Genomic DNA, 27,136 nt, shown 5'->3' with positions numbered 1-27,136 from the left:
CCTGGGTCCCTCTCTGGGAACCAGCGTACACCATAACCAGCAGCCTCTTCTTCACCTGCTTGCTTCCACTGGTTCACTTTCCTGACAGGTTGCTGAGCTGAGCTACCTTTCTCAAGGGGCACACAAGGCTCAAAAGCCTTTGTTTTTTCTCTGATTAACAACCTGGCCAAATTCTCCTTGCCATAGTCCCTTATGTAGTTCCTGGGAAGCTAAGAGACCCGCCTGTGTGTGCAAGCCAGTCAAGTGGAAAGTTGGCCAGGACTGGCCTACTCCAGCGTCTGGTAGATGGCTACCACAGTGGTAGGCTCCACTGGAAACAAATCGTGCTGCTTTGTATAAAATAGAGAGTTAGAAGGTGACAAACCAACCTTGCAAGTCCTTTAGAAAAGCATGAAGCTCTTTTTTGCACCTTTCCCACTCCCGTATAAAATGCGAAACACCTTTCTTGCTCCTCTACTGTTGGGATCTGCACAGCCTGGAAGCAAGGCTAGAAGACTGGGTTTAACCTGGTGCTCACAAGCACACATATTGTCTGCTTACTTTCTGGAGTTGTATTTTTGTTTGTTTCCTCTGTGTTCCAGCTGCAAAAGCTGTAGAAACAGAATATTCCTCCTCATCAGGATGAGTTCACATTTGTTTGGGAATTGATTCAGTGATATGTAGGCGTTAATCCCCCGAAGTCTCATATCAGGTCTATGTACCAGTACACCAGCTCCTCATGAGCAATTTGAAGCGACACAGAACCGCTCTATGGTACATTCAGCTGTGGATGTTGCAAAATGACAATGTAATTTAGCAGCTCTTCCTGAAGTGCCACAGTTCTTTCTTGAAAACAGGAATAAAAGTTTTGCTCTCACTCAACAACGTTTGAGCTGGTGCCTGCCCTGCTGAGGACAGCTTCTGAGCCACAGCAGGTCAGTGGTTTCCAGGACAAGTGAAGGTTGCAGCAGAAAGGCAGCCCCCACTGGTCCACGTAGGAGCTCCACGTAGAACATTACTGCTTATTTTCCAAGTAGCGAGCTGAACCAAGCATGCAACAAATTTTGTATGGTCAGCTGTGCAGCCTCAGAGTGAGCATTTAACCTGGGGAAAAAAGGACGTAAGAAGATAATGTCTGTGTGTTGGGAGGGAAGGTAATTATTTTTATGCCAAGAAATACAGTGTTTGGAAATAACTGTTTGGTTCACATGGTTTTCTAGAGTTAGAGGAAGAATATTCATTGTTTGGGTCAAGGAAAGTCTGTAATTTTGGGGTGCTATTCTGAAAATAAGAAATGACATGATTAGTACAGGGATTCTCTAACTGCCTGCCCATGAGACTTGCGCATACTTTTTTTCCTACTTAGCCATGCACAGGTTTTTATGCTGAACGGCTGTTTTTGGGAGCCTGACAATGCCAAGGATCTAGGCTGACTATCCTTTTCTCTCCAGTTCACACATCTGGAGCAGTCCAGTCAAGGACTATACTGTGAAAACAACAACAGTTTAAAATTAGACTCATCACTAAGAGCATATAATTCATGTTATGACAAAAATGGTTTCAGATAATTTAGCATGTGGCATCTGTATTGTTGCCAGCTGCAACTGGATCTTGTTCATCTCCCAGTTGGGGACTTTCCTTTCAATTGATACTGTCGTTGAAATAGCTGAGACTCAACTCCAGATACCTTGACTTTCTGTTTTCTGTTGATTTTACTTCTGGATGATTCTCCTGGATTCCCCACTCTCCTTATTAATTATACATTGAAAAGATAACAAAATATTATGAAGCACTGCCATGTCTGTGGGATCCAGCATGTTGGATTTGTTGCTTGGAGTGTCAAGCAAGATTAATTATTCTGATAATATCAGGATTAATCCATTCATCACATACAGTAAAAAGACACTGTTAACATTCGGACTGAGTTTTTCTTGGTCTTGAGAGGTGCAAATGGCAGACCTGGCATTTAGAGGGCATTTGTTCCTTTAAAAAGCCCTATGCCCCCATCACCTACTCCTGCTCCTTGGGCCAAATTCTTGCTGCAGGGCTGGCTGTTACCACAGGGACAGGAGGCAGCCCTGTGGAGGGTTGTGTAGGTATGAATGTTTGGCAAAGCCCTCGAAATTTAGGTAGATGGTATAATTATTCTGTCACTCAGCACCAAAAAAAAAAAAGAAAAAAGAAAAAAAGAAGTGATTTTGGTTTTCTCTGATTGCCTTAGTTCCTGCTTTCCTACGGTGAGACTGTCAAGAACTGTTGCATGGCTTTTGAAAGCTAATTTGAGGTCAGACAGTGAGTCAAAATCAGTTCTTGATTTTTGTCAACTGTGAGCTGCAGCCGGAGGGTCTGATTTGGGAAGAGGGTGAGTGGCCGTACTGGCGTTCTGCCCTCGCTGGCAGTTCCAGCTGTCGGCATCTTCTGGACTGGCCTCCATGTTTCTGCACTTCCTCTGAACTGATAAAACTCAGGGGCAGGATCCTTGCAGCTTAAACCCCTTGTGTTCCAAAATTTCTTTGATTTTGGTATAGGGAAAGGAAAAGAAAGTTAGATGTCTGGGGTGCGTCCTCATTAAAAGCAGTCTGGTAACCGGCCAGCTTGCACAACCGGAGCCTGTCTCGGCTCATGCATTTGTAACTGAAACACCTCAACTTTCCGGAAGTCTCTAAATGGATTGCTTTCAGTCGGAGCAGTACACAGACATTATAAAACCTGCAATTACTTTTACTGTAGGGCCATAAAATATAGATCTGTTAAAGTCTGGGTGCAGAAGACACGGGCGTCCTACAGTTCCGACCAGTGCAGATGAGTGTCTATTATGGATGATGAAAACAAGGTACTAGAAAATCCATTAGAGCTATTCGTTGCCACTTGCAATGATAGTCCCTGTAACCACATTAAATCAAAGTGTCTCTGGGACTTCATTACAAGTTTCTTATATCAATACCCTATGCTGATATAAATAATAGCGTAACAAAATCAAGGAGAAGAAATTACATTGCACTGCATGATTTAGGGATTTGTGATCAATTATTTAGCATTTATATCAGAGAAGCACTTAATGTTTTCCATTGAGGTAGGACCCTGTAGTGCTAGGGACCGTGTACATATTGAGTGAACGAGTTGTCCCGGAGTGCTTTGACCATCTAAATTGGGTTAAGGACATATGAGTGTAAAATGAGAGAGTAAAAATGATTAAACTCCTCTCTAGATACCGCCGCTCTGGGATTGAAACTATACTCATATCCAGTAAGAGAACAGAAAGAAGCGTCTGCTTTTGAACTCTAGGAAACAGCAAAAAAGAGACCGACAGAAACCTGCGGTCACTGTGCGTAACACAGCTCTCTCCCCGTGCTCTTCAAAGCCCCCTCCTTTTCTCATCTGCTGTCTACAGGCAGAAACAAGACTGGCTGGTGGCTCTTCTGGAAATAACGAGGCTGGCCAAGAGTGGTATACGACGAGAAGCAAGAACGGCATGTTTTCGTGGTAATAAATGGAACAAGATTGTCGTGCTTTAGACAAGAGTCTGGAGGGAAAACCAGCCTTGTTCTTCCTGATCCATCAGGAGGTTTGTGTTTGAGTTTGCAGGCTTTATGAGCTCAAAACGTAGAAAGAAGATATGAATCAAACATGCCAGTAAAGTTCAGTGAAAGTAATATGAACCCAAAACAATGATTTTTTTTCCCCCCACAGCTCTGTTTGCAGTATGTAATTATTATGAGTTGGTTGGCAGTCCTGCAATAATTAGGCACAACAGCATGAGTTAGGAATGTATCATCAATCTTAGCTTACAATTTTTTGCTTTTGTTGGTTTATGCTAACCTCATCATATTTAAATAGTGGTATGCATCTTTGTAAAAAATGTTTAAAATGAAAAAGCCCACCTCGAAATAAACTATAGTGGATCCCTCAATTGCTAGCATAAATATGTAATTTGCATTTTAGAAATCTGAGATTCATAACAACCCCAGATTATAAGAACTATGACTTGTTGACGCAGACAAGCAGATGTATCTGTGGTATAAGTCATTGGTTTCAAAATAGTTTTAAACAATAAATCTGAAACCCAAACTTGTAAAATGCTACATTTGCAGGGACTTCCTGTGTGGGAACAGTTCAGATAAGGAGGGCACACACTCTAAGTACCTAAAGGATGTGAAAATCGAGTTTTTACTCAAGGTGGCTTTGCAAATCTCAGCCTGTTTATTCAACGAGTTCACCTCCATGCATTTGTCCCTGTGAAACAGATGTGTCAGGGAAACATGTTCCTGTCCTGAAGGGTGATACTGCTGTAATGAAGACAGATTTTCAGGAGTTTTCTTTCAGGATGCATGTGGAGGAGAATGGAGTAATGCTCTGGTCTTCTGTGGACCTCAAATGTCAGAGCACTGTTTGTCTCTGTCTCCCCTCAGGGCAAAAGCCCTGGAGCCCTTTCTCAAGCTCTGGGCAGCTGGAGTTGATGCCATCCCAGCATATCTGCCCGGGCTGCAGCAAAGACTTAGTACAAGTAGCAATGCTTTCTCCTGACCCACGTCCACAGTTTTCCTATCAGCTACGTGTGTAGTTGGCCCCAAGACAACCTGCAGTAACTGATCCTCTACCCTTCCTTGGGGCCAAAAGTCTGGATTTGTTGTGTCATCTTCATTCTTTAAAAGGAAGAGCAGAGGTGAGTATCCTAACCAAAAACAGAGCCTTTGGGGCAGTTGCTATTCCTGTCTTGATCGTTAATCAGTCCAGTCCTGGAGAGGGGCTAAATACAGTCTGTCCACGTTGCTGGCATATAGATGGAAAGTGGGGGACCCTACAAGTGGGTGTTACAGCATTATGTCAGTATTGCCCCTTTTTCTCTTCCACTTCACTGTGGAGTGGCACCAGGAAGGTGGATTTATTAATTTTTTACCAAAAGGCTTCAGATTAAATAAACACACAGCCTCCTTGCTCCCACCAGCCTGTGACTATGGGCTCTCTGAACTGCTTGTCTGCATGCCACATAACAAAGGCAAAAGGCAGGAAAACTTCCTGTCCTCACACTGTTGTCATGATAGAACCAGTGTCCATGCCCCTAGTATCCCTGAGAAGAAAACTTTTGAGGTTTTGCTGAAACTCCTGAAAGCATCCTTGAACATGGCTTCTGAACACATCAAAGTTACTGCTTTTATGTGTATACATGTGTCTGTGTACATATGTACGTATATATATATAAATATATAAAGAAAAAATTAAAAGTCTCCTTCAACTTCCATTCCTGGAAAGTGGAATGTTTCCATCAGGTTTAATAGGAGAGTAGAATCAAGTCCCTGTTCAGGAAAGTGCTTTCATCCGAGCTTTGAGGAGGTCACTTGTCCCAGACACTTCAATTAGGCACGTCAGCAAAAGCTTTGCTGAGTAAGGACTTCCATAGCCCAGCTGATGTGGAGGGCAGCATCCAAGCTGGATGCTATAGGATCTTGACCTCTCTTGAGAATCCCGTGCAGCAGCCAACCATCTGCAAAACATGCAAAGTAATCATAATAATTCCCTTGGCAGCCTCTTTCGAAGAGGAAAGGGAAAAGAAAGAGTAGAAAAAAGAAGGAAATTCATTTTAGTTAGCGTTGAAATACTCCTGTGATTATTGCCTTCACATTTTTTAGTTTGGGGCTATATATTAGAACATTTCTACTCTCAACACCCAATGTTGTAACAAGGTCCTCGGGGCTAATGAGTGGTAAGAGGGGGAAAAGAAAACCCGTCATACTAGTTTTGTATTCTCCCCCATTAACAAAGGTAAATCTTGATCCTTAAGAGGAAGCATGTTTTAGGGGTAGTTAGCACTATTTATCAGTTGCCAGAAATAGCTTTCATATCTTATTGTAGGGATGGTCAACCTCTCTGGCCCCATGAGCAATATACCAAAATCTTCATATGCCTGACAACCTGTTGTCCCAGAATTTATATGAATCTCCTAATTGGGGAAGGTACAAGTATTAGGGTCATATCTGCCTTCTTTCCAGTTAGCTTTACTAAAGCTTTTTTTGATTGGTTTCTACGGGGAAAGAGGAAGGGAAAGGAGGTTGTAGTTTTCTTCTTTCCTTTCTGAAGCACTGGTATATGCGATACACCAATATCGCTATACCTGATACACTGCACTTGTTCAGTTCTCTGGAAGATGGCAGTCATCGTTTTGCTGAACGGCTCCCTCTGGTTAGTGAGCACTGGGTAACGAGCAGCATGATCAGACCAAAGGTGTTTTACATGGAAGGCCTGTTTACACAGGAGGGGCCAGAGGGTGATGGTGTCCCCATACAGAGATGAGCCTGGAGATGAGCCCGTGAGAGTCCATGAAGCTGGCTTTCAAGTAAAGGCACGCTTTAGCAGGTTCAGTTCTGAAATGTGTTGCATATAGAAATGGAGGAACAGAAAGTAAAATGAGAATATTTTTCACATACCACATGTAATAATCCTTTAAGTACTCTGTGAGCCCTCTAGTGGTGCTCTCCATGCCCTGGAACCTTCCAGGAGCCACGTAGCCCTTTTGCCCACCATGTTAGTACCAACACTACTCTTCAGGGTTCAGCGGGCGCATCTCCTTGTTTCAGATTACTATTAAAAACACAGAGATAAGAACCTTATTTCTGCCTATCCATGATAAAATCTCCTTTGGAAGGTAAGGAGGAACTGGCTGAAACCTCTCCCCCTCTTTAATCCTCCCTGTACAACTTCAGTTCCTCTGCAAGAGATGCCTGCTCCTCAGTGCGTGTCCCGCAGCTCCCCAGCTCCCACCTCGCAGCCACCACCACACTCCCATGGCGTTGTTCAGACCCGTAGGTGCACACGTTGTAATTCTGCAGAGATGACGTTATAACGAGCTTCTGGGCTGCTGTATCCATGGGGTGGAAGCTGTGACTGCCTGCCTTGTGTGCGGTGCTGCTGATGGCCGGCTCATGAACCAGGGCCGTGCGAGGGCTCTGCTCTCACAGGAGTGCATGGCGGCTACATCCCAGGCAGCCATCGTGGACAATTACGGCAACGTTATGCCTACCATAGCAGCTACAGGTCTGGCTTTCAGCATGCCATGCTATCTGGGGTTTGCCGAAGCAGGGCGGTAAGGGCTGCAAGCAAGAATTCACCAGAGAATAACTGGGCTGGAAAATCCTAAACTTATTTCTGAAAGAGCTCAGCTATGGGATTTCTATGCAGCAAGAACCATCACTCTGCTTTTATTCTAAACACAGTTCTGAGTGCTCCTTTATTTTTTAGAATTGACTCATAAAGACTACAGGAGGGCACCAATTAGTGAAATAAACCTCTAATCCTCAGTGCAGTGCCTGCTATAGGACTGCTGTTTAACAGCCTTCTTGCTAATCAATTCTCTTCAGTCAGCTAAATGCCATAGATGCTATGTAAATAAATGCAAGTTTAAGAGTGTTCTTCAGTGAGCGGTTAAAGCTATGTTCCTTCTACTCCACCATAAAATCAGCATGCATGGTAACAGATATCTACCCCACCTTGTACAAATGACTTTTCTTGTTCGTTTGATTGCTGCGGCTTGGGAAAAAACAGAAGCAGGGAATAGCAATAAACTGCCTGTTCTTCTTGAGCAACATTTTAAAAATCTGATACCTCAGTGGAAACCCAGGCATAAAGCAAAGATGTATATTTTAGAGTCATAATGAAGCCCACAGTTTAGGTGGTTGTTTTACTTCCATTGTAAATTTTAAGCCAGACTGCCATCCTTCAGCTTTCTTGATGAAAGGGCTCCACCTCGTAGCCTTCCTCATGGGTAACATTCATCCAGAGGAGATTTTTTTTCCTTACAAGTTGATATTTCATTGAAATACATAAGTGTAGTTTGGACTGAGGCAGTGTGCAGAATCCTGTCAAAGACAAATGGAACCCAACTCCATCAAGAATGATGGAAAAAAACACATCGTCTTCAATAAAACTAGAATTTCACCCCTAGTGTTTGGTGTGTCAGAGAGCAACACCTTTTAATTGACAAAACTTTTTTTTTCCTAAGCAGGGTCACAGGAAGCTGGACAACAGTGTGCATTTGTTATTTCTCTTCTGTGCTGTCCTGAGACTAGAGCAATGATGCTCAGGAAGAGATAATCAAACACCTAATAGTTTCAATACTACATCCCAGTATCCTTTAACACAGAGATCAGTGTATTATCGCCAGGAGGAAATGGAGACATGAAAACATGAAGTGACTTGCCCTGAATTGTCCAGCAAAACTTGAAATAAAGCACAGGTCTTGGGTGTTTGTGGCATGGAGCAGACATTTAGAACAAAGTAAATAAGATGATACTGTGTCCTGCAAGTTTCACTGAGTTGCTCACATAATATTCTTGGTCTGTCTTCATACTAGTGTTGGATAATAGATCTTGAATATGTAAAACATTTTGTTTGAGTGTGTAGCATTTAAGAATTTTCAAAAGCTCCAAAGTTCCATCATCTTGCCTGTGTAGGGAAATGTATCCTTTCCTCTTTTTTGGTTTGGGTTTTTTTTTTTCAGTGTGGGTTTAGTTTATCATTTCTTATGATATTGGGTGATATAGATCATGGACTACTTCAAACACTCATTCTTTTTACAGATAAGTGATCTTAATTATACAGATTTCTTCCATATAATGGGAACTTATTAATCTAGCAATGTCTTATACATTAATAGTAACTAATTTCCACATATATTGTTTATCAACATTTTAGCACGTGGCACAGGTGATGAGCTTTTCACTGATTAAAGTGGTGAGTCAACTGAGGTAAACTATACTGACAGACCGTATGCATCTGAGATAGGACTGTTGAAACCTAAGGATTTCATAAAGCAGGAACAAACATACCACATTTCTTACTCTCCAAATGTTACTAATTTAGGAGCCACCGCTCATTTCCTCCTATGCACACACACACACAAAATGTTCATCATTTTATTAAGTACAGAGGATTTAACGTGTTCACATACTGCACATGCAAAGCAATCCTGAAATCTTTAGTATAATTAATAGGAAGTTAAATGATTTCAGAGTATGTGTATAACAGGCAAGATTGCTTAGGGGAATCTTTCTGAATTCAGAAACAGAAAAAGGCGGTAGCAGATCCTGCAAATTCAGCCCAGTGCAAATTAGAGTACAAAAGACTGGTTGTGCGAAAAACTAGAGTTGAACTCCGTGAATCCTGGTGAAATTCCATGACAGCAAAATTTAACAATTTCTTTGGAGAATATTTGAGAAGGTTTTTTTTAAAAAAATGTTTTTTCAATTTTCTGTTTAGTATGAGAGGCTCAGAAATTTGATTTTTGGTTTTCTTACCTTATCAAGACCCTATCAATTTAGGAAAACATTAGAGGCTTTCTCTCTACCTTGGACTGAAAATACGCATGTTTATTATAAAACAGCTTTAAAATATGTAGCATATTTTCCTGCCAAAGGTCTGTGTCTGTTGTTACTGGGGCTAGTGGTTTGGCATAATAAATCATACAAGTTGTCATGGGGAAAGTGCAAGGCAAGCATCACGAGTGTGTGGTAAAAAACATGGATCATTTTATTTAAATACAGATATTCTCTATTTTTAAATACACATATTGAGAAAAAAAACCAATGATTTTGTTAACTATTTATCTTCAATTCAGTGACAGCAATAGTGCAGAAGCACTATTTTTCCCTCTTAATTTCTGCTGCCCTGCTTATGCAGAGGGAGTTGAGTGTGTAGTTTTGTGGGGTTGTGGGTTTCTGCCTGTGGTCCACAGACTCCTGTGCTCACAGATGACTTCTGCAGGGGCTGCCAGGAGGCCAGCTAGCCAGGCAAGGCCCTGCTCAGTGGGGTAAAGCTCATCCTACCAGCCTTCAGCCCTCCGACAGAAAACTGTAGGGACCTGTGATGAGACAAGCTGAAAATCACTGCTATTACAGATTTTCACAAAGACCACCTTGTCCCTAGCAGTAGTGTCTCTGGGCTCCCGCCATGATCACAGATGAGATAAGGGCATCCTCAGTCACTTGCCCAGAGAAGTCCATCTCCCTCCACTGATAAGAAGATCAACCCTAGTGGATGAACCTCCAAGAGCTAAAATTTGCCTCTATGAATTTTGCCCCCAGTTATGCTCCCCTCCATCCAAACCAGAGGTGTCACAGAACTGGAGGGGGTGCCTTCACAGTAAAAGCAGCTCTGCCAAACCAGTGCCCGCCTTCCACTGAAAAAGAAGGTCCTGCTCCCTCTCCCCTTCCCCCTTTCCTCCGTTACAGGTACCCTCCTTATATTGGCTTTGGCAACTGCATGGCCTCAGGGTGAGTCGGCTCAGTTGACAGGTTGACACATCTGGCAGCAAAAGTTCTGTTATTTGCATATTTATTTACATGCATTGTTAGATTTCCACTGGGTCAATTCTCTGAATTGATTTGCCCCAGGGCTATCTGATTGCTGCAGCCACACCAAGGGGAATGGGCTGGGAGCATGTGGCTGGGGGAGGAGTGAGCATGAGGAGCAGGACCTCCTCCCTCTTCCTTGGCAAGACTGAGCAAGACGTGAGATCATAACCAGAAGATGAAGCCTGGTGACAGGTGAAGCCAACGTGAGCTGGTGCTGCTGCTGTCCTGCCCCGTTCCTTGCTCCTGTCCTGCTCTCCTGTCCTTGCACCGGCTCCGGGGCTCAGCTGCCTGGGCTGGCTGCAGGAGTTGACTTTGCAGAAAGGTCAATGCTTCCTTGCAGCCCTTGTTTTCAGCTGCATTGGCAGAAATGCATTTCTCTACTTGCTGCTCATGCAGGCAAGAGCCCACCCACCGTGGTGGAAAGGAGCAGGCAGGGCAGGAGCATGGGACCACAGCAGATAGGGTGCAGATGGGCTTGAGCTACTTTGGAAGTGTCTCTGAGATATCTAGAGCAAATGATGAGCCTGAGCTGTGAGATCGCATCCTTGAGAGCCCCCCTGGAAGTGTTCACGGTGTCTCTCTTCCACATCATTCCCCTCTTAAGAAACAAATGTCTCCTTATGGCAAGAGCTGCGGATTGATTTTAAAACACATGAAGCCAGCCGAAAACAAAATATATGTGACAGCTATCACAAAACTGCAGCTTTAACAGTGATGGCAGCCTAGATGTCGAAACAGTGCCGATAAAGTCAGATGCACTGCGGCGGCAGTCGTCAAAACCTGACATGATGGGAGGTATCCTTCCTGTACCTACACACAGCCATCCCAGAAGCCAGAACTGTCTTTCTGCATCTGGCTTATAAAAGCTTACTTCTTATGCTGCACATATCAATTCAGCTTTGTTGTCTTCTGCGTGATGAACAAATGTGAGCATTTGGGTTTAGTAAGCCACAGCTGCGAGGTACCTCTGACAGGGGATCTGCAAAACCAAATCCCCCAGTCTGATGAATATTCTCAAAACTAAGCGCATTCAGGCTTCTGTACACTGGATATCACACAAGCTTCCATAAGACGTAAGGGACTGGCGAAACAGAACAGTAAGTTTAATTAAAAACCAAAAGGCAACTATGAAAGCAACTACGACAGTAACTAAAGAGTGCCTAAAAAAACAGAGGGTAACTATGCCTTCTTGAGATGTGAAGGATTAGCTGTTACAGGCTTGATTTATCACTGTATTATACCGATTTTATGCTGGTGTAAAAACAGGATGATAGAGCTGTGCTGAATATCACTAAGTATGCATCCCTTCAGTTCTGTCATACACTCTCACAGGCATAAAAACAGCTAATAATTGAGCAAATAAAAGAAAAACCTACTAAAAATGAAATGGTAGAAATGTCAGGTGCAGGGAAAGACGATCATTATATTCCTTGATCAACGCAGTTCTACTGCAATGATCCGGCCTGAGGGGCAACAGAAATTTACTGAAAAGATAATTTTCAGTAAGATAAAGACCCCTTGCAAAGCAGCATTAAAATGTCTTTGATAAGTAACTAAACCAGCCTGAAAGTTTCTTAAATACTCTAGAGTTAAATCTACACCGTGCATATTTGACTGTCTCCATCTTACCTTGTTATTTAATGCTTGCAGCTCTTTAAACCCTGTTCTGTTATTGTTAAGCTTGTTGTACAGTACTTTATTGGTTTAGGAGATCCTTTGATTCACAGTGACTTACTCACAGAATAGTATTATAATCAAGAGAAACAAGCCTGTGACCCTCTGTAACAGTAGCACATGCTGAGTGGATATTATGCCACACGTTGCAAAATTTATATTCTTCACAAAGCATATGTTTCATGTCGTGAGAATTCCTATTTCTTCTCTAAAATTACACGCGAGGCTTTATCAAGTGCAAAAGGCACTAGGAAGTGCACTTGAAAACACTCTGAAGCTCTGGAAATGCCAAGGAACCATGTTTCTACGCCTGTTTATTTGAACAGAAACGTCAATATGCAGAGTGATTGCTAGGCTAGAACAATGCAGGAAAAGAACTTGCAAAAAGGGGGCCAGCGTGGCTGGGATTAGCGTATTGTGAGAAAAGTACACCTTGCCGTGGCAGCAGGACGTTTGAAGAATGCAGTAACAAATGGCTTCGTTTAATTACATCGATGATTGGTTACTTTTAGCTATTTAAAACATTGCAAATGTATTCCGTATGTGATTGTTTCAAGGAAATATTTGGCTTGCTTTCAGTCAGGAATAATCAGTGGCAATGTTACTTTCACAGTAAATGTACACGAAGTTTATGAGCGACTGAGCAGTGGGACATAAAGATATCTATTTGGCATTTCCAAGTTTTATGGGTTTTCTTCAGAAGAAACTTCTGAGAAGTCTGTTTACACATGTAGATATCTATGTACACTCATTTACTGTAAGTGAAAGCAGATTTGTGTCATCTGTTACCTTTATTTTGATCGACTATAGATTGTTTGCCCTTTGATTGCTGTCAATGTTCTGTGAGGCTATTTGTTTTCCTGCAGAGTTAATGGTATTAAAGGAGAAGGCATTGCCTTCTTTTTAGGATGAATTCATTTAAAAAGTGTTTTTGTTTAAAAGGGGAAAAAAACCCAAAACAAACAGATTGCCCATTCTCTCACCTGTCCACTTTGGGAAGAGTGCGCAAACACAGATGCCTGGGACACGGAGTTTATTACTGATTAAGGGAGAATATTTTAGTGAGGAGCCCTCTGTTAAATTATTGGCAACAAATCGCTTGTCCCTCAGGGCACACAGCACTTGCGTTTCTACTGGTAAGAACTGGAGGGAACGTGGTCTAAATTTATCTACTATTTATGCTGAAAAGCTTTAATAAAGGCTTAATTGTGAAGGGGTTTCCAAGTAATGACTTGTGGCTGGTGAACGTATCCCAGTCCAGGGACAATAACTGTTCTGCTGCATATTTCAGAATCTTGGGGATTAGGAACGTGGACGGTGAAATTTATGAAAAGAAGTGTAAATAAATACATCAAGATGTGATCATTTGGAGATTGCTTCTCATAGTTGCTCTTCCCCCTCCTTTTGCCTTATTCTCTCCCGTTGCTCAGCCCCGACTGTCTTCCTTTTGCGACAGTGGGGCGGGCTGGGAGACGGTGCGGAGACCCGGGGGCTGGCTGGTGGCTCACCCACGGTCGGGAGGGGCTGGTCCCACCCTGCTGCCCTCGAAGGGCTCCAGCCTTCCTGGAGAAGCTTCCAAACACGCCTTCTTAGGAGAAAGCAAAAAAAAAAAAATGAAGGCTTGGGGTTTTGTTGTCAGTGTTAACCATAGAGAGACGCCGTACCTGCTGCGGGCGAGGGCTTCGTCACCCGGCAGCGCTGCTCTGGCAACGATCATCCTTCCTTTGCTTTCTGTGGAGGACTTTGTTTCTCCACCTGAAAAATGGAAGCAGCTTTGCTATTCGTCTTTCCCACCGTAGTTTTCCAGCAGCGGGTGTGCTGCAGCAGCACGGGAGAGCTTGAAGAGTCCACTGCTCTCACACCACAGAGAGGGAGAAATGCACGTGGGCTTGGAGAGCCTTTCAAGAGACTCTTGAACCTGAACTTGGTTGCCTCCGCACCTGTTTTGAAAGAAAGCAAAGAGCCGATCGGTCCTAATGAAACCGGTATTGCAGCAAAGGGAATTTAAATCCTAGGCATGTTTTGCTTCAAGACTGTGCAGGCTTTTCTATTTGGTCACTGGTCTGCCTTTTTATTCCAGTGCTGTTGTAGGAAAGTAAATTAGGACTAATGAGAAACAAAATGGCTTCTGTTCCTAAGTAGATACAGTTATGGCCATCAGATGTAAGTTTTAATTATCATTGAGGGAATTGCGTACTAACATTTTTTCTTTTGTTTCAGGCTGTAATTATCTCATTTCACACCTTTATGGTCATTACTTGTTTTCACGGGCAGATTTTGTGTAGTCCCTCATACTGTGTTAAAAAAGAATCTGAAATTACTAGCACCATAATTAGGACTGAAAATAGGAACAGCTCTTCCTAATAATTGCAGATATGATAAGTAATTGTGATTTATGTTGGCTTTTTATGTCAACATGAGTTTTACAAAAAGCAAACAAACAAAAACATGTCGAAAACCCCCTACTTCTTTTTTGCCAATCTGTCCCCTTCTTCCTGGTTTCTGTGAGCTGTGGCCACACTGGGGGAAAGCTGTGGGCTGAGCATATTTGTCTATCAGGTTATCAGGTGTTGCTGCATCTCTCCAGAGCGTAACCTGGGCATGAACCACACTGGAGCTCATCCACCTTATGCTGTCCTCCCTCTGTGCCACATCCTGAAGCAGTGTCCTGATGCAAGAAGAAAGCTGCATGTACACGGAAATGAAGCGGTGCCTCTCCTTCAAGTGGACCTGAGCTCTTCACTTTTATTCCTCATTGCCTCATAGAAGGAGAGAAACCTGAAAAGCAAATGAATGCAGCTTTTAAAATAGCCATTTTAAAGCAAGGCTGTAAACTGCAAACAAGCTGGGCTGAGTTCCACAGAAGAGAAAGGAAAGTGAGTTCTGGAGGTGTTTAAAAGATGTGTAAATGTGGTGCTGAGGGACATGGTTTAGTGGTAACTTGGCAGTGCTATGTTAACCATTGGACTTGATGATCTTAAAGGTCTCCTCCAAAAAAAATTATTCTATGATTCTATGATTTTGCCTTCTCCTGTCCTGCAAAAGTGGCTCTGCCTATTGCTGCCTCCCGCCAGGCACGGCCAGCCTGGCTGCCTGCAGACCCCTGGTTCAAGGGGGCGAGGAGGCCTGTGTTCCTGCTTGGCAGCTCGCAAGGGTGGAATAACTGAACTGGCAAAGTCAGAGAACCCAGTAGCTGGGAACCCACAGTGCTAAGCGTGTTGCGGAGCTACAGGAAGCCAACACAGAAATATCGGTCCCCAAGTCGTCCTCTGAAGCATGTCTGGTGGGCAAGGGTCAGACCTCCCTGATTTCAAGATACTGCAAAAGTGCTTTAAGCAATTAAAAATTTGTGACAGTTTTTCCAAAAACAGGTGTTTATATTTTGTGTGTTTGCAACCTTGATTTTTAGAGATAATTGTGTAACAAACCAGATGTTTTGCATTTCAATCACGTATCATGAACCTTGAGGTCTGGTGGCTACAGTCAGGCAGAACTTAAGGCTTAGAGGTTTGGGACCATCTGGTAGAACATCCACTGTTCTCATTCTGTCCTTTCAGTGATGACTCAGACATAAAAAAATTCTCACTTTTTTGATTTTTCTTAAAATTTGGTTTACATTAATATTGACATACAAATAAAACCCAGAAAGTTATCGGATGCATGAATTTATCATTAATACCAATGTTGAATGACTAAGTAAGATCAGAGTGCTTTTTCTCCTCCCCTGCATTTCCATGGAATAAGAAACTGGTAATATGCCCAAAAAACCTCTTTCAAAACGTTGCTTCACAATCGCTGACTAGAAAGATCAGAACATTTCCTGAAATGTTGTGGTTTGCATAAGGTCACAGTGAAGATCAAATGGAAAAATTGTACTGTGTACCAGTTGAGATACGCAAGTCTTTTGACCACTAATTTTGCTCTTTTGTCATTTTGAATATTTCCTGGGAAATGAACATAATTAAGACACCTCTACATATTTTATTATGCATATATCTGTATTTACATACCTACGCATATATATAGTAAGTACAAAGATTTTTGGGTTTTTCAGATGCAACTGCGAAAGTGAAGTTACTTCAGAAAATTAGCTAGTAATAAAATGTCAGCATTTTTCCTTGAAAGACAGGAAAGCGTGAACAAAGATTAGATTCAGAAAAACAAAAATTCACCTGGAAAAACATGCACTAACTATTGTTCTTTATCACAGTGCAGTTGGGTAGTCACCTACAGCTATGGCGGTGTGGCAGGTATCCTTGAACACTACTGAGGGCTGCATGCTTATGGCTTATACTTTTCTCAAAACTGGTAACTGAAGTATATAGGGAGGTAAATTAAAATAAAGGGAATATCAGAGTATCAGTCCTAATAGCGCACTGGAAGCCGTAAAACTACAATGTGTTGTCTGGCACATGGTGTATCTGAAGTTCATCTGAAAGTTGGAAGGGGCCGCAGGAAGTCATCTAATACACCTCAGAGATAACAATGTAAATCAGCTTTTGTGGCAATTAAGGTATGTGTGGTGAAAACAGAGGCAGATGCATGTTTAGATTAGTGAGTTACGCTAGGTATGATAGGTGCTGAAACTTCAAGAATTGATTGCCAAATTTGTTGTTATTCCCATTCTGGGCAAATGTTTGGGAATACGAGAAGAGTCATTAACATCCCTTCTCTCAGCAAGTACCAGTGTAACGAGTAGCAAAACGTCTGAAAACATGCTATGCAGCCCTCTGTAGAACCGGCTGCTCACGTGATGCGACAATATTGTCTTACATTTTTTCATATTTGGCCTTTTGTCTCCTGGTGTCCTAGAATGATATTTTTCCACTTTTTTTTGTCCTAAGTCTTGATGTTAGAGACTAAAATGAAATATATGATGGAGCCTTCAGTTCTCTGGGTCATGAGGAATATTCACTTGGGGAGAGTCAATCGCACATCAGAGAGGCATTTATAATGGTCATTTTAACCCTGCAATGCTCTGGCCTGTGCCAAAGAAAACTGTATTGGCAAGGATCGATGTTATTCACAATGTTATCTTTCCTGCTTTGCTCATGGCAAGAACCTATGCTTATAATTTATCATAGTTCACTTCCGAAGTCTGGTGTTGTCATGTGAAGCCAAAGAGAGCAGATGTTGTTGTGATGGTGATTATTAGCGTTATTATTGATGTTGTTTATAAATTAAAGCCTGTTTAGGAGAGCAGTTACATGCGTTCTTTAGTCCCATGGAACCGAAAGGGCTGCTGAGCTGCCCATGCTTGTTTAAATGCTATTCTAAATGGGGATGAACCTGAACATACGTTTAAGTGCTTCACTGAACTGGAGCCCACTAGAGATATGGAAAGTCTCGTTTTCTTCATGGGACGAACCTTTGTTCGTTCCAGCTAGACCATGCAGGCATAAATCATGCTGAACAGCCAAAGAAGTATCTCCCTGCATAAATTCCTGGATTGCTTAAACTTAACACCTAATTACAGAGCTGGTGAACCTAGATATACTGAAGGCGGTTTGAAAGGCTGCCTGAAACATCATGGGTTGAGATGCCTTTGTCGGGAGCATTGTGCTGTGATGTGTAACGTGGGTAGATTCCTGTGGGATGTTGACAGTTTGTGGGAAATGCATGTAGGAGGAACTGGGTTACGAAGACCAGGAGTTTAATTTTTTTTTCCTTTCTTTCTCTCTCATTGCACTGTTTATGGGCTTGGGGATTTTGGGGGCGGGCGTGGGGGGGAGGAGGTGTGTTGTTTTGTTTTGTTCTCTTTTTAATGTAGGGGGAAGGAAGAGCTTCTGTTTTTGGAAAAATCTGGCCAATACATGCAGCATGTCATGAGTCACTTGTTCCTGGAGGTTCGAGACTACACCGGTCCTACCCTCCCAAAACAATGCTGGTCGATGCTCCTGAAAGCTCTGATGTTCCATTTTTGCTCATGGCATTTATATGGAGTGATAATCACTTGATAAGCCATGGATTTATGTAATAAATTAATCAGCTCTGCAGCGTTTCCTCCACCCTCTGCCTGCCAGTCTGTCTCTACTGGGACTTTTTCAGTTTTTTCCAGTTACAAATAGCTCTCGGTATTATTATTTTCTTTTAAATCATTTCAGGAAAATGTTTTTTCCTCTTCACAGCAGAAGTGGATTTTTTCCTCTGTGTTATTCTGGCCTGAGGCGCAGGGCAGGCACGATGTGGGTCTGCATCAGCAGTGGGTTCTCCGCATGCAAATATGCAGAGTTTAAAGTTCACTGGCTGACGGCAATGCAAGGATAGGGCCAGCAGCTTTGCCACTGGAAAAGGGTGAATCTTACCTTCATGAGCAACTTGTGACTCTTGCATCTAAAATCAACAGGGCATGAGATATCACATCTGAAGTAGTAATGCCATTAGTTACAGAAAAGCTATTTTCATGGCACTCTCCCTCCCGTACTTCCTTTTTCCTCTCCTGAATGTATGCTGGAATTGGCATATGATATCAGGCCATGATCTCTTTAATCTAAAGATGGTGTATATAACCTCTTGACAAATATTTCTTGGATGTAATGAATTTGCATATTCTAATTTTCTTTATAAGCGTTCAGTCCATTTTAATCCTGCTAGAACAAAGAGTTCCAGAGAATAATTTTGTTTTTGTGTTGCGTGAAAAAAATGCAGTCTTTTATCACTACTTATGGAATTTTATCATGTAATGTTTCCACTTTTTGAATGAGAGAAATGTTGAATAGGAGCACAGGATATTCATTTGAATTAGAGCCATCATATTGCAACCTCTAATATATTCCATCTTATTTTGTCTTTAAATTAAATGGACCTAATCCTTTTTATCTTTTCATATAGAAAATTCTTCGTTCCTCTACTTATTTTAATTATTTTTTATCTGAATCCCCTCTGTTACTGTATTATCTCCTACAAAAGCAGTGACCAAAACTGAACACAGCATCCCAGTTGGCGGTGTATTATTCATTTACCTACCACATTATGCTGTTTATCAGGTATTTTCCACCCCGTGTCTTACGTCTCATAATACATCATTTGCCTTTTTTTTTTTTTTTTTTTGCTTCAGAGATGACATACTCTAGAAAAGCTTTCCTGCAGAGCTGTTGTCAGGAGTGATCCGACCTTTTTCCGGAGTGTCACAGGTTATAAGCCAGTAAAGTGTGCGTGACTTTCCAATCGCTTCTACTAATGGTTGTTGTTTTTTATTTATCAGTATGTACTGGGCTGCCATTCATATGGCCTTTTTAGGGTCCTCACTGTGTTTTTCCTCAATTTGGGCCAATACTGTGTGTATGTGTGTTCTGTAGATGCTCCCACATAAGCACATAGCCCTTTCGTGGGTTCATTCCCATCACCAGCCCTGCTAGAAGACACGAGACACCCCACCTCACTCTCTGCCAGGCCATCTGGGTTGGTTGTTCTTACTTTTCATTTCACGCCTCTGTACTGTGCTCCAGTTGTTAGTGCTGAGCTGTTACCGGGGCTCATGCAGGCACATCTGAGCTGCCTTTGAACTTGTTAGCTCAGGTGAAGCTGGCAGCAGTAGGTAGTGTAGGAGGCTGCGAGCCCTCCTGGTTTGCACAGCCTCCATTAGGTAGCTGTGGTGATTTCTGGGCTGATACACCTACCCTCCTGCGGTACGGGAACTACGCTAGCAAAAAATGACTTACGTAAGCTCCTCAACCTTCAGCCGTGCTTCTGAGGGCAACTTGTTCATGGCCTTCGTATTTCAGCCATGAGGAGGGTTTCTCTGGCATCCCGGTTTGCCACGTGTGTTAAACAGCCTTTCTGGTAAAAAAAACCAGACAACTTTATTAAAGGCTTTTGGGTAGTTCTAGTGCATTATATCCACTGAGGTAACTCCACTGATTCCAGCTTTTTATAGGCCTCCACCTAACAAAGCTCATAATCAGTTGCTTAGTATTAAGCTACTGCTGGTGGGATTTTTTCAATGCCCAAATGCAAATGCCTGCTCCTATGCTTTACTCAGGGACGGCTCTCTGTTTACGCACTTGGCTGAAGAAATAGGCTCTTTTATGGGATGTAAGTCTTTACACTTTAGTGTCTAAAAAATTCCTTTCTGTAGCAAGCAGAGCAGGTACAGGTTCTGTAGTCCTGCACTACGAAGCCTACTTACTGATAGCTGGAAACGCTGGCTGCTTTATAAACTAACTGTCTTTATAAACCTAGGACAAAAGAGCGTTCAGATTAAGCAATAATTTGAGCAAGATTAAGAGGAAGAGAGAGAACACATGGCCAGTTAGTCACCAGAGATACACACGCATGCATAAAGTAAATCCCCAACCTGTTATAGTAATGCACTTGGTTACTGGAAATGCAATACGAGCTTACTTTCATGAGCAAGGATGAAAGAACTCGTTTAACCTTTGTACAGCATTTTCCACCCACACAGAAAAGTGACATCAGATGCTTCGCATAGGTAAAAAACAAGTCAGCATTTGGGAGACTCCCGAACTAGAGACAGAGATACCGAGATACCTCCTTGCCACGACGTTTGTTCACTGAACTTGCTACATGCTTGCGGTGGGTCACTTGAAACCTCTCGTTGCTCGTTTCTGGATCTTAATGACTCCGACGCAGAAAAAGAACTTTTCAGCCCTGTGCGTAAAGCACTGGACATGAAGCACTTGCTAGAAGGTATTTAATGTTTGTATATGCAGTATAAAGTAAGACTTTTGCATTTAAGTTGAGGAATACTTTACTTTCCAACATGCTGCTGATCGAATCGTTGTCACTGAAGAGATTTTTCATAAGGTCAGTCATTAGCTGGCCTTTAAGTAAAAGCATAAAGCCTTGGCAAAGGAGTTTAAATGAGCATCACCTAGACAGCGAAGTAAGACGCAGGCTGGAAGCGTCTACCTCTGTGCAACACCTGGGTGGGTTTCAGTCCACTTCAGTGTCACTTAAGACACACTGCAGGATTTCTGAAGTTCAAGGTTTCTAATCTTTGCAGAGCATCTCTGTGCTAATATTTTGTGTTGCTTTCAAAAAAACAAGTTGGGGCTTAGTTCCTGCGTGTCCCAGCATACAACAAGACAGGATTTGGTTTTAATTGACATTTTTGACCTATGTGAATGCACTTATTCCTCCTTCCTCCCTCCTGCCCCCCAAAAGTGTTTGAGAAATAAACTTTGATGTGCTGGGAGAAGTAGCATGTGCTTGCGAAGGGAGAAGGTGGGGGTGGCGGAGGTGGTGGAAGGAGTTCAGTTTGTCAACACGACAGCCAGGAAGCAAGTTATTTATAACGCTTGTGGTGGAGAGGGGGCCAGCCCACATGTTTTTAAAAAAGAGTTTAACTGATCGCATGGTACAGCTAATTCGGTTATTTGTAAATACGTTCCGCTTGCAGTCTTGGCGGAGACAGAGGGAGAGTGAAAAGAAGATCACGGCACAGGGCACGGCTGGTCTGGCTCAGAGCACCTACGCTGGGGTGCTGCCCCCACGTCACCACCCAGCTCTCTCTGGACTTCAGCCATGCTCCTGAAAAGGACTTTGCTGTCCCTAGAGAAAGTATGAGTGGAGGCACGCAGGAACTGACACTTTCTCAGAACTCAAAAATCCTTTATTGAAAAGACGGCTCTGACAATGCACAGCCTAAATTTTGAACGAGTTCTTAAACCGCAGAATATCTCATTTTCAGCTGGGTTTCTTCACCCTATCAAAGAGGAAGTTAACTGTGAGAGGCATATGACCATGAGACTATACTTGGCTGGACTGACATCAAAAGAAATTAATTTTGGACACATAAAGATTTTTAAAATCACTGCTTCAGTACAGTCACATTTAGATTTTTTTTTTTTTTCAATGATGTACAGCATATAGTGAGCTATTCTCGTGGACTGAACAACACTCTAAGTCCCATGATGTATGCATGACACGGACTTGACACTGCTGCTACATTCCTTCAGTTCAACAGCCGTGTGAAGGCTGTATCATCCTGAGCTAAAAAAGGTCAAAAAAATAGCTTTATCTCAGGAGAGATATCCGGCATTTTAATGCTTGGCCATGCAAACCTCAAATCACATGCGTGTGTATTCGTACGTATATATACATATATATATGATATACATGAGCAGATATATATACACAACAGTACTGTATTATTCAATACAGACATATTTTAATTTCATTTTCTTATAGCAAAAAAAAAATAAAAATAACACAAACAAGTCCATCTCCTTTTTTTTTTTCTTAAGGCAGTAAGAGACCTAAGTATATGACATAGCAGATTAAATTTTGGGGAATATGCAAGTATTTGTACCTTATTTTTATACTTGGAAAAATAGACAGAAGGTACATTTTTAATAATAATATTAAAAAAAAAGACAAAAATCCGTACTGGGGTCTAGCTTGTTAAAGAAAAGGCAAGAAGGGAGAAGTTGCAAGAGGTATTGCTGTAGCAACCTCCGTGAGTTACATCCATTTACTGGTTAGAAAACTAAAATTACTTAAGGGCATGCCCTGCCCTTCTTACTCTGGGAGTCCGCCCATCGGAGTCCTGCACAGCAGTTGGAGGTCCAGCTGGGGACGTGCTACTCACCCCAGTGCAGAAGCTTCACAGGTAGCATGGAGTGAACCTTCTGGGTGAAATTCTGGCCCTATTGAGGTTGGCAGGTGTTTTGCGACTGGCTACAATGGAGCCAGAACGTAATCCTCTTTCTCCAGAAGAGAAGCTAGGAACCAGAATTAATACCTGGGTACAGAACTGCAGGACTTTCATATTTTTTAGTATCAGGGACCTGCTTTTGGCCCGAAAGATCACAGGATGAACCAGGAAAGGAAATGATGGAACAAAGATGAGCAGCTATTTCACTGATTTCCTGATGTTCCAGAGAGGTAGGAAATTAGGATCAGTGGGGATTTATATGTACTTTGCTGGCAAGATTTACCAGAGCTTTCCCACACCTGAGATTGAGAGAATGTATTTGACAAATTTTGCTTTCATTAAAACAAAACAAAGCAAAGCAAAGCAAAACAAAAGACAGCCAAGAACAAACTTGGAAAGGTACATTTTGAAAGCAAAAAGCTTTAAAAGGAACAAACATTTGGAAAAGATCTTTTGGATGACAAAGACTTTGGTATCCTAAAATGCAGGACACCCTGTGCTCTTCCAATACTGCATACAATGATGGAAATTCCTGCACCTTCAGCATCATTGGGAAGCATCTTAGTTCATAGTTGGCAATACATGACACTGGTATGGCATTAAAAGGAGCATTTACTTAAAAGTTGCAATGTGCATCCAGTCTGTGAAGTCTTACAAATAGGGAAAGACTAAATGGAATTCCCATTAGATTAATGCATGTATGAAAATAGATATTTCAGCAAGCAACGCTGTTTCACTTCTCAGGCCAACTACGCAGAACAGAAACCTATTTAGGGATGCACAGAGAGAGAAATTATATTTCCATTTTAGTAATAGTATTGGACTATACAAACTTGCATTTCAGCCTTTAGTTTATTTTTTTAATCTAATATTTATATTCCTGGATAGACACAGCAAAATGTATCAGCAAAAGCTGTTCTGTCCCTACAAAGTATAAAGACTGGCTCTAGCAAATTACAAAGGTGTCCAAGCCCATCATTCCTTACTTGACGGTTTGCTCAGTGTAACATAGTTTAACTCTTCCCGGTGGATCAAAAATAATGTTTTCTCTGGAAAGGACAGGAGACTTCTCAACCTTAATACTCTCCCACATTTCTATCAGGCTAATCTCTGGGCTATGTCCTTGTATTACCTAAAATAACTGATAGCAGCCACATCTTCTGGGTCTCCCAACTATGTTTTCTAGTTGATTTTTCCCAGGAATAAATTCAGGCAGTCAAGTCCCAGCACTCCCCTCCAGTTCAGTTGTAATAATACTATTTTATATTCTCAATGCTGGATTGTAATTTCTTGGGATTTTACCTGTGTTTTGAACCATGATCAACAAATGATAAATTGATACCATCTGCAGATGCTATCGGTCTACATGTTATAATAGCTATGGCTAATTATTTAAATTAATTACAAACAATTTTATAGGACCTTTTTTTGTAAATTTATTTTCAAATAATACTTAATTATCTGGTAAAAGTTTTTAAACTGGCAAGCAAACTAATTGAGACAAATGTCTCAAAACCATGATCTCTTTTCTAGGAGGGGAAATGCTACAGTAAGACTGGGAGCAGATGAAACTTTATAAGATTTGCACAACTTATTTATACTGAAAGTCCATAATACCTTTAACAGCATTAGTCAATCCATTTCAGGCTAATATGACCTTTCTAGACTGAGTATGGATCCAAACCAAAAAAATCTGTGTTTTCTGAGTTTCAAATATATTTGGTTACAAAATTCTTTCTTTGCATTTTCTCTATGCATTTTATGGACTTTGAGTAGAACTGGATTAAACATTCCAGCGGGAGCAGTTTCAGCCCCGGTGATCCATCCCTGAAGCCGCGTGCTAGCATTGATTAGGCTGTGTTGCAAGTATTGTGAAACTGGAATATTTGTTTTGAAAAGGCACAGATCCTCAAATTGGAAAGTCTCAACCACTTCTTTTGGTTAACAAATTATTTCTAGCACTAAAGCACTAACTTTTCTTTCTTTTTTTTTTTTTTTCCTGTACAAAATGCGGGCTTGACTTATTAATGGAAAATTATAATTAACCTCAAATTTGTATTTTCTCATTTATATATTTGTAGGGCAGCGGGAGCATTTAATCAGGAAAGGAAGCAACCAGATTTTTTCATTTTCAACTTACCAAGCCATGGTGCTGCCCAGCTGCCCTGCAGAAATCTCGCATGTCTCCCATGAACCAGGCAGCAGCAAATGAGCCCATTAGGTAGTTCGTCCTGCTCAGATGACCAGCTGGGTAACAGAGAATCCTGACATTTTAAACAGAACTGACAATTCAACAGTAACTTCTACAGCTGTGAGAGAGTTCATTATGTCAAGGGACTGCATCTACAATGCACAATGGAAGTGAATCTGGGCAGGATTTGAATAAAAAGGAGCTAAGCTGTGTGGAGGGACAACATGGAAGATCAAATGAAGAGCTGAGGATGCCTTTGTGTGAATACGAATGCATGAAAAGAGACTGTGGATGGAACTGAATTTCACCCAGGGAAGCGGCATCCCCATGCACAAGCACTGTGGGCTAAGCTTCCCTGTCGGACTTGGGTTTTGCCAAAGTGCAGCACAGCATGAGGAAGTTTCAGGCAGAGCTGTGGTGCAGAGAAGCAACTCCGGAGGCCAAATAAACTCAGATAGTATTAGACACCTAGAAAGAGCACACGTTTATTTTTTTGTTTTTTTTTTTTTTTTTCATTTAATGGATCCTAGAAGACAAACTCTCTGTTCAAGAAAATCTGTCAAAGTAGGTTTCAACCATGCTGTGCTGGCATCCTCAGAAAGTCCTTGCCTAGATGTCAGTTCATTGTTACTATTAAAAAAGGTGGGCACACGGTAGTGGACTGCAGGACGCAAGCTCAAAACAGTAATTCAAAACTATATGATGATGTGGATTAAGCTACTGGGTGACTTGTACAGTACCCTGGTGTTGCATGACCTAACCTAACGAGAGATGTATGCAAGCAAAACCTGCAGTCAGAGTCCTTAGAAGGCAAAGAGCACATTAAACCACATCAAGGCCTCTGTGAGCTACTTCTAAAATGTTAACAAGCAGCTTGCTTAAAGAGCAGTGGCAATGATAAGAGAGACAGAGATAGAGAACGTAATTGGCTAAAAATAATTTTACTGCCAGAATGCTCTTTTGAACTGCTTACTGTAGTTTCACAGCAAGTTTTTTTGCAATTTCAGGCTGTATTTAGCAAAGTTTCATTTGAAACAAAAAATGAAGAGGAGATATTATCCCATATGTCTACTAAATACTAGCTGACAAGAGGAAAATATGACTGGGCCAGCAGCATTACCGGCTTTAGATCTCTTGGAAAAACTTAGAATGGATGAAATGTAAGGGAGGGTGCAAAAGGTGTCTGATGGCGTGTTACTGAATGGAGGGGTGAGTGGGTTGTGGGAGTTGTTGTTTTTAAATCGCATTAATAAAATGGTTGCAAACATGACTCACGTGGCAGCAATCGCCTTCCTGAGCTAAAAGGCAGAAGGAGACCTGGTCCCACCTGCAACCCATCAACTCCCATCACGGCTGTTGGGGTTGCAGCCCCAGCTCAGATGCTGAAGGTGAGACTCTTGGAGGCACCGCAGTAGCCTGGCTTCAACACAGGTGATAAGATACAGCATCTCACTGTGCCAGAGCTGGGCTCGCAACAGGTGTCTCCTAAAGCACGTGGACCTCCCCAAGCTGAAACAGACCCCCAGGTGATGGCAGGGGTGTGCTGCCGGTGTGTGGCCCTTCAGTGCACCACTAGCCCGGCCATCGTTTCACCCCTCTGGACCAGGGTTTGCTCTCCCAAAGCGGGAAGCTCAGGTGGCCATGGTGCCCTGTGGCTCCCGAGAAATAAACTCCCCATTTTGGATCAGCCAGGACTATACTTTAATTAGACACAGTTGTATTGTTTGAAAAACTCTGCAACGCACTGGCCATGGCTGATGTTAAGAGAAACTAGAGAATTACGAGACAGGCTTTTTTTCATTGCTCCCTATGCAACCCGGTGCCTTCAGAGAGTAGCTGTGCTGTTTGTTTATTATTGTTATTAGCTTTTATTAGATTCAGTGCAACCTACCTCAGAGTGCCCCTTGTTTTTCAATTTCTGGTTTGACACCATTATTTGTACTGAGGAAAAGTTCAATATATTGTAGAAATTACTATAAAGTGAATTATTATAGGATAAATTATTAAATTTTCTTATATAATATTTTAATAAATAATAACCAATTGTTGAAATATATTAAATGTGAATACTTTTGTAGCTGGCTAGGGGGACAGCAAGCAATTTTAGCAGCTATGAAATGTTTACATTCGTGGTATTGGTAGGAAAATTGAGGGTTTTTTTTATACAAACTAAGCAATACCTTGATTCAGACACATTTTTGAGGTGAAGATCTGTAGCAGTTCCAGCAATTGGTTGATATGACATCTACCTACCACAGTAGAAGAAACACTTTCTTTTTATAAATGTAAAAAAGCTATAGAGATGAATGATAATTGTTTGCTGTGCAATTA

General features: G+C 41.9%; 1 long non-coding RNA gene across 1 annotated transcript in view; it reads left to right on the top strand.

Annotated features, from left to right (window-relative positions):
* LOC134519842 (uncharacterized) overlaps positions 1–26,002 on the top strand; it is an 84,822-nt gene extending 58,820 nt beyond the window's left edge. Inside the window, exon 4 of the long non-coding RNA XR_010072313.1 lies at positions 24,696–26,002. This is a non-coding gene — a long non-coding RNA (uncharacterized LOC134519842). The remainder of the gene's footprint in view (positions 1–24,695) is intronic.
* The last annotated feature ends 1,134 nt before the right edge of the window (positions 26,003–27,136 follow it).

The sequence above is a fragment of the Chroicocephalus ridibundus genome, chromosome 1 (assembly GCF_963924245.1).
Source record: "Chroicocephalus ridibundus chromosome 1, bChrRid1.1, whole genome shotgun sequence".
Classification (NCBI taxonomy): domain Eukaryota; kingdom Metazoa; phylum Chordata; class Aves; order Charadriiformes; family Laridae; genus Chroicocephalus; species Chroicocephalus ridibundus.
This window is presented reverse-complemented; position numbering and strand designations above follow the sequence as displayed.